This window comes from Gekko japonicus, unplaced genomic scaffold (genome assembly GCF_001447785.1).
Source record: "Gekko japonicus isolate JY-2015 unplaced genomic scaffold, Gekko_japonicus_V1.1 scaffold2312, whole genome shotgun sequence".
Taxonomy (NCBI): domain Eukaryota; kingdom Metazoa; phylum Chordata; class Lepidosauria; order Squamata; family Gekkonidae; genus Gekko; species Gekko japonicus.
In genome coordinates, this window is record NW_015162019.1 from 198,901 (window position 1) to 208,676 (window position 9,776).

Here is a 9,776-nt window from a genome sequence, read left to right on the forward strand (position 1 = left end):
TGCTTGTATTTTAAAAGGGGCGGGAGGGATTGCTGATCAGCCCCATGCTCTTTGCTGCAATCCTGCATGTCCCAGAGCAGGGAGCCAAAGCAGCCTGTCAATTGCACTGCCCCCCAGTGGCCTGCCCTCCACTAAAAAGTAAAGGTAAAGGTTTCCCTTGCTCGAAAGCCAGTCGAATCCGACTCTAGGGTTGCGGTGCTCATCTCCGTTTCAAAGCCAAAGAGCCAGCGCTGTCCGAAGACATTTCCGTGGTCATGTGGCCGGCACGACTAAACACCAAGGCGCACGGAACGCTGTTACCTTCCCACCGAAGTGGTACTTATTTATCTACTTGCAATGCCTTGCTTTCGAACTGCTAGGTTGGCAGGAGCTGGAACTAGAGACGGGAGCTCACCCCGTCATGCGGCACACTCGAGTCTCAAACTGCTGAACTACCGATCTTCCACAGCCTGCAGTTCAGCGTCTTAACCACTCGAGCCACCGCAGCTCCCTCCACTACCACTCCGGCAATTACTTTCCTTTACTCCTTCTGGCTGTCTCCTTTTAAGAAGAGTTGGTTTTATACCCTGCTCTTCACTACCCGGAGTCTCAGAGCAGCTTACAATCACCTTCCCTTCTTCTCCCCACAACAGATGCCCTGTAAGATAGGTGGGGCTGAGAGAGTCCTGAGAGAACTGTGACTGACCCAAGGTCACCCAGCTGGCTGCACGTGAAGGGATATTTCGGGATATTTCAGCTTACATAACATTCCCACTCATGCTCATTCAATTCAAGATTATTCTAAAGTGTCATTACCTAGCATTTTGACAGTTTTTCATATGATCTGATTTATACGTCCCTTTTATATCATGTTTCGGGTCCCCTGACAAAGCTACAGCAAAATACCTAGGGGCTTTTCAGTTTTCCATTGATAAGCTTCCACTTCCCAACTGCACTATCAAGCATTTGTCTTTGCCTCCTTCTGTCCTGGAAAACTTTCAAGGCCTGGTTCAAGGCACGTGTGGCACAACACTCCTCGCCAAAGAAGAAGCACCAGAAGCTTTTTCACTTTGCTCTTCTTCCGGCTTGGTCTTCTGCCTCCCCAAACGTTATCCCCCCTGACCCATGCAAAATTGTGAAATCCCAATGACTCTGCCACAGCACTCGGTCTGATGTTGCTCCAAACCTGCTCAGAACCAGGGAGGCTCAATGCAGCTCCTTGATCAATTTCTCCTGTTCCTTTGGTGTAGTGGTTAAGTGCGCAGACTCTAATCTGGGAGAACCAGGTTTGATTCCCCACTCCTCCACTTGCACCTGCTGATGTGACCTTGGGTCAGTCACAAGCTCTGGCACAGCTGTTCCTGAAAGAGCAGTTTGTGTCAGAGCTCTCTCAGCCCCACCCACCGCACAGGGTGTCTGTTGTGGGGAGGGGAAGGGAAAGGAGTTTGTAAGCCGCTCTGAGACTCCAAGTGAAGGGCGGGGGTATAAATCCAATCTCCTCCTCCTCCTCCTCCATTTGTCTGGTCCTCTTTTTAAGCCATCCAAGCTTGTGGCAATGGTGGGAAGCAAAATCCCTAGTGCAGAGTCTTAAAGCTGGAAGGGGGTCTACAAGCACAGCTAGCTACCTTAGAAGCATTGTATTGCAGAGCCCACCTGGGCTTTTCTTAACCATCCTTTTGACAAAGGACGTTCTCTAATTCCTGATGAGCTTTCTAAACTGACTTCTAAAAGAGTCTGAAAGTTGGTCCATCTAACTCAGTAGCGCCCTGTACCTGGTGCGAAGGCCCCTGTGTAGGAGCTCCAAGGCTCACAGAAATTCCGAGTAAACGATACGCTAGATCCAGGTTTGCTTACAAGGAGATTTTTAATAAAAGCATCAAAATGCAGACTGAGCTTCCGTCAGCCGGGCCTCAGGCACATACATGTACAGTGAAACTTGCCAGAATCCGAGACCCCATGCATAACTAAAACTAGGCAAACTAAATGATGGCTTGTTGTTGTTGTTCAGTCGCACAGTCGAGACCAACTCTTTGCGACCCCATGGACCAGATCACGCCAGGCCTTCCTGTCTTCCGCTACCAGTCAAGTGATCATTAATTAAGCTACCCCAAACACTTGGATGAGCCAGGCTGACTTACACTTGGCTTCCAGTGGAGGGAAGAAACAACTCAGGCCATTGAAGATAAGGGCTGCTAACAAGCATGGCGGAAAGCTCCCTTGGGAGCGGCCAATCAGCATCCTCCCACAAGACTCAGGGCAAATAAGCATATAACAGACATGGAGTCACCCAGGCCATACACCTGGATAGCTCAGGCCAGCCTGATCTCATCAAATCTCGGAAACTAAGCAGGGTCGGCCCGGTTAGTATTTGGATGGGAGACCCCCAAGGAAGTCCAGGGTCTGGATGCGGGAGCAGGCAATGGTAAGCCATCTCTGAACATCTCTTGCCCACAGCTATGACTTGATGGCAGCAACAACAACAAAAAGGTCAGTACTCCTCTGGCTGGCTGGTAGGAGCCCTCCAAGGTCTCTGGTAAGGAAGACCGCTTCCCAGCTTCTGCAGCCTAAAAGACCCTCTTTAGCTGCAGATGTCAGGGGCCAAACCTGGGATCTTTTGCACCTGGCTCCATCGCTAAGTGATGGTCTCTCTCCCCATGACGTTTCTTAGAAGTCTGCCTTCCTGCCCCTTCCCCATTAGGTACCTGAATGGTCTCAGGCATGCTTAAAGAGTAACTGATTCACACCACGGCTTTGTAGCACAACAAGTTAACCCGCGCTCGCTTTTGCGGTGATCTGAGCCTGCATCAAGGGCTTGGAAGAATCCCCACCCACCACATATTTAAACTGATTTAAATTCTCTCTTCTCACATTTTCATTGATATTTATTTATTTGAAATGTTTTTATGCCACCTTCCCACCCAATCAGGGTCCCCAAAGTTGGAGGGGAGCCATCTTTCTTCTTCTCCCAGCCACCTCTATGTAATAATCTACATCCTGGAATGAATATCCAGCCTCTCTTTTCAGGTCTTGCCTTCTGACCTTGGATGATCCCAATAACTATTCTTTAGATCCCAGATGTCTACAGTCTTCACAAAGAACTGGGCACAAGAAAGCACATCCAAAATTACTGGGTTTTGTCCCATAGGGACCGGGAGTAAAACCTGGAATCTGGACCTCCCTTAGCTAGATTTCACATCTCTCTTTACTTACTTGGTTTATACCCTGCCTTTCTCCCCGGTGGGGACCACAGATAGCTACACCATTCTCCTCTCCTCTGTTTTGCCTTCACAATAACCCTGTGAAGGTAAGCCTGAAAAGTATTCTGTTTGCCCAATAAGCTCACGCTGGAAAAGTACATTCATCCCAGATTTATCATTATGGCGCCGAAAACGATGGGACCAATTTTTGGTTTCCCTTGCTTGAAAGCTAGTCGAGTCTGACTCTAGGCGGCGGTGCTCATCTTCGTTTCTAAGCTGAAGAGCCAGCGCTGTCTGAAGATGTTTCCACGGTCATATGGCCAACATGACTAAACGCTGAGGCGCACGGAACGCTGTTACCTTCCCACCGAAGTGGTACCTATTTATTTACTTGCAATTTCTTGCTTTCGAACTGCTAGGTTGGCAGGAGCTGGGGCCAGAGACGGGAGCTCACTCCGTCATGCGGCACTAGGATCTCGAACTGCCAAACTACAGACCTTCTGGTCTGCTGCTCAGCATCTTAACCTCTGAGCCACCGCGGCCCTTACATTATGGCAAAAATAACTGACAACCTATCCTATCTTGATTCTCAAATTTCCTCATCCAACTTTGTTACAACTTGGTTTCCCATTATGGAATACTTAGTAAAACAAGATGGAATCCCTAATTTGATTGATGATCTATGTCTGAGGTAACTATAAAGTATTTAGGATACTCTTGTCTTAATGAAGTGGATAAATCAAGATGTGTTGTTCTACATTTATATCATAAGTTCATCTCATTAATTTATGCTATACTTCTGATGCTGTAATCTTTGATTTTGTTCTCTTCATCTGTATTAGGGTTTCGAAAATATACAATAAAAAGTAAATTAAAAAAAGAAAAGTATGCCGTTTGCCCAAGGTCACCCAGCAAGCTTCCATGGTAGAATAGGGATTTGAACCTGGGTCTCTCATGCCCTAGTCGATCAGAGGAACCACACCATCCTGGCTCTCAAGATACCCGGGGAACTCATGGACTTCACCACAATGGTACGCTCTTCTCAAAATGAAGAGCACAGTCGTCCAGTTCTCGTTACCACCCTTTACTGTGTTTTCTCCTCAACCTTACAATTTCCCTGCTCAGAAACATGCTTGAACCCGCTTCCCACAACCCTAAACTCAACTATTCCCCCTCCCCAAACCCCTCTTCTTCTGGAAACCCCAAGAGCGGTCGCACCAGGCCCTCCAGCAAAGACACCGGACTCATTCCCCATCCAAATACAGACTGGTTCTGTCTCCCCTTTCAGGACCCCTCCCTCTGGCTGGCCTTGACAGTGCATGACGCAGACTCTGCTTCACTGCCCCAGGTGGACTTCCCAATAATAGGATCAGCCTGTTCTATTTCTGGGTGCCCCTGCAACACAGCCATATGGCCGCCCTGGCCTCACCAGCACGACAGCTTCAGTGGCGTTGCAGAAACATGGTATCCGGGGTGGGAGGAAGATTCTGTGCACCACCAGCCCCTCTGTTTCATAACAGACCCAGTTTCTAACATTCTGGACCTTTGACAGAATGGCAGTTCCGCTGCCCCGCCGCGTCCTCAGACCCGTCACCTCCCTGTCCCTTCGGGCTCAACCTCTTCCGTGCTCAATCCTGTCCAGTACATTTTTATCTCCCTCTTCCTCCAAGGAGCTCTAAGCTGCGCCTGTGCTGTTCTAGCTCCACGGATGCCTCCCAAGATGAGGAAAACTCTTAAGCCTAGAGGAAGACACTTTCTCTGGGCTCCGCTGTCCCTAGAGCCACAAGCACAGGCTCCTCTGGTTTACCAACCAGCAAAGGAAAGCCAGAGCCAGAAATCCTAAAGGTTTTTTTTACTATTTTCAAACAGTGAAATGGTGTGGGAAGAACCTCTGCTCCTGCTAGGTGGCCATCTGACAGCAATGCTGATGCTGTGAACTTAGGCAGATCACGAGTAGCGAGGGCAGGAAGGGTTGCCTCAGTGTTTAGTTCTTGTGGCCCTTTCTTACACGCGCAGGGAAATGCCGATCACCACTTTGGGGCCAGGAAGCAGTTTTCTCCCGGCCAATTTGGCCAGGGATCCTGGAGGATTTTTGCCATCTTCTGGACATGGAGCAGGGGTCACTGGGGTGTGTGTACCACTTTGGGGGGAGAGGTTCTTCCCATGCCGTTTCTCTGATTGAAAACAGTGGAACCCCCTTTAGGGGTCTCAGAAACAGAGATGGCGGCTTTCAAAACGAACGCCAGAACTGAGCGTTGGGAGAGGAGACGGCAGGGCTGTTACACAAGCAACCAAGGGGGGCAAAATGTGACGCTCTCCTATGACAGCCCCCCACCCCAAGCCCTCTGCTCAACAGATGGAAAGGCAGCTGAGCAAAAACTGGTTGTGAAGCAGCCTGGAGTAGAAAGTGCCTTGGGATAAACTAGAGATGTGAAGGCCCGGAAAAAACCCAGGAAAATTCGGGAAAACCCCCGTTTTTTTCCTGAAGCCTATTTTGTTTTTTTCCAAAAAATTGGAAAAATTGAAAAAATAAAATAAAATAAATTGATTATGGAACGTTTTATTTTAACATGATGAATAAAATATTTTAAAACAAGGTGTTCAAATATTTTCCAAATCATTTCTAAAATATATATATATGGTATCAGATTGATCTAATTGCTGTGCACTGAGGACTAGCAAGTCCCAGGTTACGAACTGAACTCTCCAATGCAAGAACAAGATGCATTTCTTCCTTTAGGAGGTGCTATTGTCAGAAAAAAATTAAAAGGTTTCAGTTTTGTTTTTGCATGTGGGTGGGTATTCTGTTTGTAATAATTGTTTGGATACACTATATTTTTAATATGCTAGTTGTGATAATTTCATGCCAAGTAAAAATGTCCATAGTCATATTTTATGTTCCTAAAGTAACAGAATGACTCTCAATCTAGAAAAAACTGGGGGGAAACGGGTTTTTTTCCGAGCTTCAAAATTTCCAGAAATTTTACATCTCTAGGATGAACTGTGACACAGCCAGAGGTACGAGAAGAATCAGATATTTTGCAGGGGAAATGAGGGTTACTTTAAAAAATGGGGGAGGGCCCTCAAATCAGCAAACATTCCTGAAAATCAGGCCAGAGAGCTACTCTCGTTGTGACCCTGACAACCCCCCACCCCAGCACTAGAGTTGCCAACCTCCAGGTGGCACCAGGAGACCCCCCGCTACTACAATCGATCTCTAGGTGACCAAAATCAGTTGCCTTGGAGGAAACAGCTGCTTTGGAGAGTGGAGTCTGTGGCGTTATACCCTGCTGAAGTCCCTCCTCTCCCCAAACCCCGCCCTCTCCAGGCTCCACCCCCAAAATCTCCAGGTACTTCCGAACCCAGATCCGGCAACCCTACCTGGCACTTAAGTAAGCAGGTAACTGAGCCTATCATCAGATTTAACATCTTTTACACAGCTCAAATTGGTACCCCTGCTTAAACAGGCAGCAGAGCTGAAGAAGAAGAGGTGGAGGAGATTGGATTTATGCCCCACCTTTCACTTGGAGTCTCAGAGCGGCTTACAAACTTCTTTCCCTTCTCCTCCCCACAACAGACACCCTGTGAGCAAAGCTCCCTCTAAGCTGTGGGGTCTTGTGAGCAGAAATTCTACTCTGTGAGCTACGGGCATTAAAGTTGTGAGCGAGTGATTGGGCCGCTGCATAAATTCGTTTGCTCTGGAGCCCTCCTTCCTGAGCAAAGACAAAAATGTGTGAGCCAGAGGCTAAAGAACTATGAGCTAGCTCACACTAACTCCGCTTAGAGGGAACACTGCCTGTGAGCAGTGTTCCCTCTTAAGCTGAGTTAGTGTGAGCTAGCTCACAGTTATTTAGCCTCCAGCGCACATTTTTGTCTTCGCTCAGGAAGGAGGGCTCCAGAGCACACTAATTTATGTAGCAGCCAAATTGCTTGCTCACAGCTTTAATGTCAGTTGCTCACAAAGTAGAATTTTTGCTCACAAGACTCCACAGCTTAGAGGGAGCATTGCCTGTGAGGTAGGTGGGGCTGAGAGAGCTCTGTGAGAAACTGCTCTTTCAAGAACAGCTCTGACAGAACTATGGCTTGCCCAAGGTCACCCAGCAGCTGCAAATGGAGGAGTGGGGAATCAAACCCGGTTAAGAACATAAGAACATAAGAGATGCCAATGTTGGATCAGGCCAAAGGCCCATCCAGTCCAACACTCTGTATCACACAGTGGCCAGAAATACCAGTGCCAGGTTCTCCCAGAAGTTATTTCTGAGACTGGCTTGGGGCTCTCTGCTCCATGCAACTTAGCGGAGGGGGTAGTTGATAAGCTGAACGGTGGTCCTTTTCTTTGAGGAAGGTGAAGGTGTTGAGCTGGAAGCTGGATGACAACGTCCGTGAGACCAAGCAGGACCTCCAATGAGTTCCACAGAATTCCATTCCTGCATTTTGTCCATGTGACGTTCCGAGGGGATACCACAAAGGTTCTAGATGCCACAAAGTTGGACCGTGTGTTTGCGAAGCCTTTTACTACATCATTAGATGGTCACAGGGATGGTGTTGACTGCATGACAAAGCGCCCACAGAGCTTGTCTACGGTTTTGTTTGGCTCGTGCAATGGAGAAGTTAAAATCTGGAGCTTGATGAAACACGAGTGCATCCCTACATTACAAGCACTTGAGGGCTTTGTGTGAGGAATATGTACCTGCTTTTATGGTACCTCTTGTAACGCACTGGAAGACAGAGGGTCCAGCTTACGGCGAACCAGAAGCACCGATACATACAATTCTTGGAAAGACTGTGTAGATAAGAATCGATCACCATTTGAAAGAGCCTATTTTTGCCACTTGCGGTCCTCAAGTTGATATCTGAACTGAGCAAAGAGCCAGTCCGTTATGCTCTTTGACTTGGGAAGTTGATAGCAAAACTCCAGATGGCCAGCAAATGCCAAGGAGAGGCCTTCCCCTCGGAAGGAGTGCTTCTTCTAGAGGCCACTTGATGTACAGGAAATAATTTGAAAGCAAGACAAAATAAACCTTCCCCCCTCCCCTTTTCCTTCAGAATTATTATCTCCTCAGATGCAAAACTGTATTGTGTTTATTGACTACCACTTCACCTGTTCGGGGAGCAAAGACCATCCGATGTTTTGAATGAACGCCAGTCGATGCTAATGAGGTCGCAATGGTGCTGAGGTTGTCTTGCTAGAGTCCCTGCGTTCATTTAGCAAACAATAATTAAGATAAGCTTACAGGGCTTATCCTAAATGGGCAGCGGCATTGCTTGCAAACCTCGTGGAATTCAAACACACACACACACATCCTCTTTTCCCTGTACTTCAGACTGCAAAGTGCTGACGATAGGAAGGTCAGATCTGTTCTCTTCTTACAACTTTTGGCTTCTCCCCAATAAAGGACAAGGGGCAGGAAGACCAATTCAACTGCTCTGGTCCTCAGGGAAGGCTCGAATGGCGACCCTTCTCTTCCATCGTCCGAAATTACACCCATCAAACGGCCCAGATCGGAGGGCAGCAAATAAAAACTCGGTACTTAAAACTCTCCAATGAGACGCTGGCTATGAGGAGGTCGTGTAGCTCGGTGGGCAGAGCACAACAGGGCTGGGAAAGACTGGCCATAGGCCAAGAGCTGTGGGTCCGAGGAGAAAACACTGAGCTGGATGAAACAGTTGTCTGAAACTTATTGTCTAAACACTGACAATGAGAGAGAGAGGGAAAACAGAGCACGCCCATCCTTCTGCTCTTAGCCAGAGGTGAAGCACATGTTTTGCATGCTGAATTTCCCAGGTTCCGTCTCCAGATCTCAAGGGGCAGGCCAGAAGCGCCGTTACTAAGTTATGGAAGGAAATAACGAGAAAGACCAAAGGCTGTGATTTGACAGAAAGTCACTCCGAACTTTCATAAGTAAGCAAACTGTGCTGCTCTGCTCGGAGCCACATCTTGAAGAAGCGAACGGGTTGTACGAATGAGGTCTCCGGCATCTTGATATGGTTTAATGGTTACAGTAGCAGATTAGAAGAAGAAGAAGAGATTGGATTTATACCCCGCCCTTTGCTACCCAAAGGAGTCTCAGAGCAGCTCACAAGCTCCTTTCCCTTCCCACAACAGACACCCTGTGAGGTAGGTGGGGTTGAGAGGGGGGGGAGGAGGAGTCTCAGAGCGACTTACAAACTCCTGTCCCTTCCCCACAACAGACAACCTGTGAGGTAGGTGGGGCTGAGAGAGCTCTGACAGAAACTGCTCTTTTTTTCAGAATTACGGCTTGCCCAAGGTCATCCAGCCAGGTGCAAGTGGAGGAGTGGGGAATCAAACCCGGTTTCCCCCAGATTAGAGTCTGCACACTTAACCACGACACCAGACTGGATCTGAAAGGTAAAGGTAAAGGTTCCCTTGCTCGAAAGCCAGTCAAATCCGACTCTAGGGTTGCGGTGCTCATCTCCGTTACAAAGCCGAAGAGCCAGCGCTGTCCGAAGACATTTCCGTGGTCATGTGGCCGGCATGACTAAACACCAAGGCGCACGGAACGCTGTTACCTTCCCACTGAAGTGGTACCTATTTATCTACTTGCAATTTCTTGCTTTCGAACTGCTAGGTTGGCAGGA

General features: G+C 48.1%; 1 pseudogene; it reads left to right on the forward strand.

The window, feature by feature from the left end:
* Positions 1 to 2,383: 2,383 nt before the first annotated feature.
* The window catches only part of LOC107105511, a 10,292-nt pseudogene continuing 2,899 nt past the window's right edge, over positions 2,384 to 9,776 (forward strand).